Genomic DNA, 7,827 nt, shown 5'->3' with positions numbered 1-7,827 from the left:
TGTTCCAAATTTAGCTGTGAGTCCAGGAGGACACCCAAGTTGCGTGCCTGCACTGAGGGAGGTAAATTTGCCCCCCCCCGGACTAATGATGGACCATCCAGTTGACCTTTGGGAGGCAAGACCCAGAGCCACTTGGTCTTGTCAGGGTTGAGTCTAAGCCTGTTCACCCCCATCCAGACCCTCACATCTTCCAGTCACTGGCATATCATGTCGACTGCTTCACTGAAAGGACACGGGGTGGAGATATACAATTGAGTATCATCCGCGTACTGATGATACCTCACCCCGTGTCGCCGAATGATCTCACCCAGCGGTTTCATGTAGATGTTAAAAAGGAGGGGGGACAGGACCGAGCCCTGAGGCACCCCATGATCGAGGCGCCTAGGGGTTGATCTCTGTCCGCCTGCCAACACCGACTGCGACCTGTCAGAGAGGTAGGAGGAGAACCACCATAATATGGTGCCGTCCACCCCCACCTCTCCGAGACGACGCAGAAGGATACCATGGTCGATGGTATCAAAAGCCGCTGAGAGTCAAGAAGCACCAAGATAGAGGAATGACCCCTATCCTGGGCTCGCCAGAGGTCATCGGTCAGTGCGACCAAAGCAGTCTCAGTGCTGTAGCCGGGCCTGAAACCAGATTGAAAAGGGTCCAGATAATTAGTTTCATCCAAGGATCACAAGAGTTGGGACGCCACCACCTTCTCTCCAACCTTCCCCACAAAGGGGAGGTTGGAGACAGGATGAAAGTTCTTCAAAACAGCTGGGTCCAGGGAAGGCTTCTTGAGGAGGGGCCTCACCACCGCTTCCTTTAAAGGTTGCGGGAAAGACCCCTCCATCAAGCAGGCGTTGATTATCGCCTGGAGCCAGCCTTGTGTCACCTCCCTACTGGCAGAAACCAGCCAGGAGGGGCACGGGTCTAATAAACAGGTGGCGGCATTCATTGCCCTCACGGCCTTGTCCACTTCATCAGGGGTCACAGGCTCAAACTCGCTCCAGATAACATGACTAAGACCAGCCCCCGGCAACTCGGCTGGCACTGCCCAGTCGGAGTCCAGGTCTCTCTGAATCTGAGCGATTTTGTCCGAAAGAAACTGAACAAACTCCTCAGCTCTCCCTGCAAGGGTTCCTCCGCCTCCTCCACTTTAAGAAGGGAGCGGGTCACCCTAAACAAGGCGGCCGGGCGAGATTCTGCGGACGCAATAAGTGCGGAAAAGTGAACACGCTTTGCCGCCCTTATCGCCACTAAATAAGTCCTAAGATAGGCTCTTAATAGTGATCGGTCAGATTCAGATTACTGGCCCTCCAACGTCGCTCTAGACGTCTCTTGTGGTGCTTCATCTCCCGGAGCTCCTCAGTAAACCAAGGCGCCCTCCGGGGACCATCACCATAGAGAGGTCGCAAAGGCGCAATTCGATCCAGGGCCCCGGATGCCGCCTCATTCCAGGCCGCAACCAGGGACCCGGATGAGTTGTGGACAAGGGAGTCAGGTATTTCCCCAAGCTCCTCCTGGAACCGATCTGGGTCCATTAGGCGCCTGTGGCGGAACCACCTAGTCGGCTCCCTCTCCCTGTGATGGGGGAGTGATGCTCTGAAGTCCATCCTCAATAGGAAATGATCTGTCCATGACAAGGGCGAGATCTCTATTCCCCTCAATTCCAGATCATGTCTCCATTGCCCCGAGAGAAACACAAGGTCGAGTGTGTGACCACCCCTATGAGTTGGATCCTGGATTACCTGGGTCAGGTCCATGGTTGCCATGGAAGCCATGAACTCTTGCGCCGCCTCTGAGCAATAACCAAGTGATGGCAGGTTAAAGTCCCCCAGTACCATAAGTCTGGGGAACTCCACCGCCAACCCGGCTACTGACTCCAGCAACGCAGGCAGGGCTGTTGCAACACAGTTGGGAGGTAGGTACATCAGCAGCAAGCCCAACTGAACCTGTGAACCCAACTTCAATAGGAGGGACTCACACCCAACAAACTCCAGGGCAGGAATCCCACGAGGACTCAAGGACTTCCGAGCGATGACTGCCACTCCCCCACCCCTGCCCTGATGTTGAGGCTGATGAAGCACCACAAACCCATCCGGGCACATCTCCGAGAGGGAAACACCCCCTTCAGGGCCCAGCCAGGTTTCGGTTATACATGCCAGGTCCGCCCCGCTGTCCAATATTAAATCACGGACAAGGGGGGCTTTGTTGACAATGGACCTGGCATTAAGCAACAGCAGCCTACAACTAGGGCCCTGTACTCCCCTGTCACCAGTACTACAGGATGAGCCTTTTGAGGGGCCGGAACAAGGAATCGCTCTAATATAGCGAGTCCTCATTCCCCAAAGATGGCCTGCCCCTCGGCTCCCGCTGTATCTGCCCATCCCAGTCATAACCAGGATGCTCCGACCTTCTTCCCTCCCCGGAGTACCCCCACCCTCACCAGCCGGACTAGCTTTCCATACAGACCAAGCCCAAGGGTAAGTCCTGCCCCCCCCGCTTTTGCTATTGCACTCAGCAGAGGGGGCACCAGGCTCCGCCCCTGACTCCACCATTCTCATACCCCAAACACTCAATACACATTCACACTCAATTTATATACATAAAAATATTCACATTCATACGCCCTAAATACAATAATAAAATTTATACATAACAGGGCCACCATTCATCTACATACATACACATACCCACAACAAACATTCTCTAAAAAAATATTGCCCCTCTGTGTCCCAGGTTGGTCCAGTGTGGCCGGCTAGGTGATCATTAGGTACTTGTCTTGGGGCAGCCCATACTTGGCCTTATGCTCCTCAAAGAGCTGGGTCAACTTCTCCAAGTACCTCTCGTGCAGCTCATCAATGGCTTCTCCGGACATCCAACAATTGTGTAAAGTCAACCCAGCCACGGCGGAACTGTAATTCGTCTTCTTCCACAGGGTGCCAGTGTAAGCCGGCTCCTCCAGCCTGCTCGACAGCCTCCCCAAGGGCCCGTTCCCCAACGCCGACCCACCGCTTACCCCGGCAGGGTCCAGCAACAGCGTCAGTTGCTGGGTCAGTTGCAACAGCATCAGTTGTCAGTTGCAAACAATGTACATTGTGAATACAAATCAGGTCAGTTGCCATATTACAGAAAGATGCTTACCATGGACATTTCTGGCTCTAAATACGAAAATGAACTCAGGCTAGAGATTAATTTCCTAAGAGAATAAACTCACAAGGAACCTTGTATCATTCTTACAGCAATGCACAGATCATACAACTGCTATCTTCTCTTTTTAATCCCTGAAGAAAGGCCAGCCCACTCATCCTGGCTAATTATGGATGGCCCTCAGTTATTGTTGGTTTTACCTATATTGTTCCTATTTTTGCTTTTAATTTCATTGAATCACATTTTACATATTTTGTTCTTAACTGCCCAAAATCTTCTGGAGTTGAAGCAAATTATAAATACTGTAAAATAAATGCTACATACAAGAAGGAAGGAAGGAAGGAAGGAAGGAAGGAAGGAAGGAAGGAAGGAAGGAAGGAAGGAAGATTTCACAGAGATCAGAAATTATTTAATTATCCAAAGAGCTCTTGGTTGATAGACTACCTAAGATCTACTACCTAAGGTTCAATAAAGATTTGATTCCCTCCTATTGGGTCATTAATGATTGAAATGTGATGACTTGGCTAGGCTGTCCTAGCCAAAGAGTTCAAGGCAGCATACAGAACTTCGCCTTTTATCTTCTTGTTGATTCTGCAAGATTGGTTTGGTTTCAGGAGAATGCCCGATGAAGGATCACTCAGAAATGTTCATGGCTGAATGGAGATTTGACTCTGAATTCTCCAGTTTACTGCTCTAACTATTATACTATTCTCTTTATGTTCCCTAGAAACCACTCCCTAACCTTTTAGAATGAATGAAACTTCTTTTTTTTTATTAAAAGTTTTTGGAAGTTTTACAGAAGAAAAAAAAATCCCCCTCCCCAAACCCTCCCAACCCACCCCAACCCTCCCCCAACCTTCCCAGAGCTGAATATAGGCTTAATTAAAACTTAAAAGAAAAATTTTTAAACACATGTAAACCATAAGCAATTAATTACAATAATTAAACAAATTATAAAATACTTTAAAACCAATATATAAAAAACAAAAACAAAAAAAAATTATATCTAAAAATACACTACTTATCTAGAATTTTCATTCAATCTCCATAATATCATACTTATATTATATAAAATCTATCCCTCTTTCTTTGTCATCAAACTCAAAAATACACATATAAACTATATACCATAAACAATTAATTACAATAATTAAACAATTTATAAAATACTTTAAGACCAATATATAAAAAGCAAAAAAAAAAAATTATAACCACAATCATTAGACACATTATAAAATACTCTGAACATTTTCTAGTGTCATGCTTATATTATTTAAAATTTATCCATCATTCTTTATAAACACCCTCAAAAACACACATATAAACATTACTTATATAAAAAAATATAATTACAATCATTAGACACATTATAAAATACTCTGAACATTTTCTAATGTCATACTTATATTATTTAAAATTTATCCATCATTCTTTATAAACACCCTCAAAAACACACATATAAACATTACTTATAACATTAAAATTCCCTTATACATATTTAAAACAAAATATTCCTTTAAATACTCCTTAGATATCTAAACATATGCTACCTATCTAGAATTTTCATTCAATCTCCATAATATCATACTTATATTATATAAAATCTAATCTCTCCCTCTTTCTTTACCATCAAACACAAAAATAAACATATAAGCGTTAGTTATACCATTAAAACATCTCTCCTCTTTACCAATAACCAATTCCTTTTATCAATCTCTCTTATCCAAAAGCCTCGAGAGAAGTGCTTGGAAATCTGCCCTTAAAGGTTGCTCCAAAAAGTTTATAGATCTTGCTTCTCCCGCAGACTCAGAAACAAATACTTGTGAGGCTTCCTTAAGCTCCTTCTTCTGTTGCTCCTTTTCTTTATGTTTATATGTTACATGAGTTATCCTCTGCTCCTTCATCTCAACTTGTTGAGGCCCCTCAATCTGAGATTTCCCAATTTTCATCAATATAGGCTCTTCAGACTGCAATTCTACCTTCCTCTCTTCTGAAGCGATAGGTGGCGATGAACATACCCCCAGGACCGAAGTGTAAAACTCTTTTGCTTTGAAAACAGTATTAAGTCTATAACGTGTCCCCAGATAGTTCATTCCAGTCGGGACATCCCATCTGAACAACATTTGTCTCTTTTTAAGCTCATCTGCTAAGAAAGCAAACTCCTTTCTTCTTCTTAGAATTTTAGATGGGATCTCCTTTAAAATTATAACATCTTGTGAAGCAATCTGAAACCTCTTATTGTAAAAAGCTTGTATAATTTCATTGTGCAGGGATCTTTTCCCAAAATAAATCACCACATCTCTTGGCAGATTTCTTTGCTTTGCCACCACAGAGTTAACTCTAAATGTTTTTTCAATTGAACTAAATATTTCCTCTTTTTCTCTATCCAGAATCACAGCAAAGTCATTTGCAACCATCTCTCTCAGATCTCCTTGCAAAGACTCTCTCAGGCCTCTGATTCTTAAAGCATATTCCATCTCTCTGTATTGAAGCATAAGAATCTCATCTTGAAAATTTTCCATCTCTTTTTCCATGCCTTCAAATTTTCCCTCCAACAGCTCCACTTTCTCTACTACCTCTTCTACACGAAAGTTCAACTTTTCAAGAACAGAGGCAACTCCTTTTAAAGCCAAAACTATATCTTGCCTCAGAATCCTATTATTTTCCGCTAAAATCTCTTTCACTTCTCCCCTGATTTGAGATATAGCATTTCCCATTATGTCTTGCAACTCCTTTACCGTTAATAACTGTGCCAAAGGAGAGGGTGAAGCTGTTAATTTAGATTGTTGCACTGATGATATCACCGAAGAAGAAACCACCTTAGGAGCTGTGGGAATTACTGGACGCTTTGGAGCCATCTTAAAAAAATCTTTACTCCTTCTTAAAAATTACCCAAAAAGAAAAAAAAGGGGAGGGAAAAATAAAAATCAGCCTTTCAAACTAAAGTCCAAATAAAATCCAATAAGAAGGAAAAGAAAAGAGAAAAAAAAATAATTAAATAAAAAAAGTCCGTTCCGTTTTTTTTAAAAAAAAAATACAAAAAACAAAGAAAAATCCTTCAAAAAATAAAAAAGTTAAACAGAAAGGGAAAGTAATCCTCCTAAAATCCAAACTCAACATCATTATAAATAATCAAATCCATTCCATTCTGTTCCAGTCGAAAAAAGAAAAAAACATCAAAAAGCCTGCCGATCGCCATTTTACTTTCCCTTTCAACAAAAGAAAAAAACAAAAAGAGGGAATAAAAATAAATCTTTAAATTTAAAATCCAAATGAGATCAGAAAAAACAAAATCCTGTACTCAGCTCTGTCCGCTTTTTTAAGAAAACTCACCAAATCACTTTAATCACAGAGGTGGTTGCAGCGGCTTGTTTTGTCCCTAGAGACAAAAACAGCTGGGAAGCGGAGACAATCCGAACTCCGTGGGAGCACTCTTTTCACCCCCCAAAAGAAAACCTTGGGGGTGCATAAGAGGCTCTACCACTTTGCCCGGGAGGGAGATTTTGAACCGCAGAACAGCTGATGTCTAACACTTTCCCAGGAGGACGGCTACAAAGTAGCCGACATCGCGCGCGTAGATCCACCGGAAGTCATGAATGAAACTTCTTTAAAAAGAGTCTTCAGGGCTGCACCCAAGAAATGAATTAAATAGAGTTGAATCGTATGGAGTGTACTACTAAATATGAAGTGAAACAATTTAGAAATGCTATTGTTCTAGCAAAATTGAACAGCATTTTATTTTGCAGAACTGCCCAAATTAAAAGAAAAAAAATCTTGGTCAAGATTATATGGCTGTGGTAGTAAAAGCAGATATTTCATGATTCACAAATCAAATGAGTCAAGCAGGAGATTATATTTACAGTAGGTTTTTTTTAAAAAAAATAATGGTTTCATCTGAACTGTACTATTCCAATTGAGAACAGACTACGAATAACAAGGCCAGATGCTTGCTGTTGAATTACCAAAGTTCACCCATTTATTTAATTTTTTTGTAACACATTCACGTATATTGACTGGTGTCTGAGATATTATAGATTGGCAGAAGTCAATTTAAAGTCAGTGAATTAGCCTTGATTCTTTTTATTTCCAGTTGTGCTGTAACGGGACTATTTGTGGAAACACAAACATAAATAAAGATGAGTGTGCTTGTAAAGTGATCTCTGAGTCCTGTGGAAGTAGACAGGGTGTTTGTAGTGTAACCTCTGCCACTTCCTGCTTGGATCTCACCACATATGCCTGGGTAAAGTTTCCTGTATGGCGGTAGGAAGCTGGGTTTGGGCAGTAGTCAATGCTTCTTTGTAAAAAGGATGTCTTTGGAGATTCTCAATCATCCAGGTCATGGTTGTCCCAAAGGAGCCTTTTCCAAAAGGTAACTGGAACTTTCTTGTTTTTTTCTTTGAAAACATTTCACTTCTCATCCAAGAAACGTTTTGGATAAGAAGTGAAACATTTTCAAAGGAAAAAAACCAAGAAAGTCAATTTGTTTTTTGGAAAAAGCACCTTTGGGATTGTAACATGGATATTTGTTTTCTCAGAAAGAGTTTCTGAGGCATCCATGGCTCAAGAAGCCCTGGCTCAGTCTGGTTTGAATAATTTTAGGCCAGTCTGTAATTAAGAAAATATTGTAGAAGGGGTGGTTCTGCAATTCCAGAAACTCCAGAGGAACTGAATTATTTGGATCTTTGACAG

Source organism: Crotalus tigris, unplaced genomic scaffold, assembly GCF_016545835.1.
Source record: "Crotalus tigris isolate CLP2741 ecotype Arizona unplaced genomic scaffold, ASM1654583v1 scf7180000019004.2909048, whole genome shotgun sequence".
Classification (NCBI taxonomy): domain Eukaryota; kingdom Metazoa; phylum Chordata; class Lepidosauria; order Squamata; family Viperidae; genus Crotalus; species Crotalus tigris.
This window is presented reverse-complemented; position numbering follows the sequence as displayed.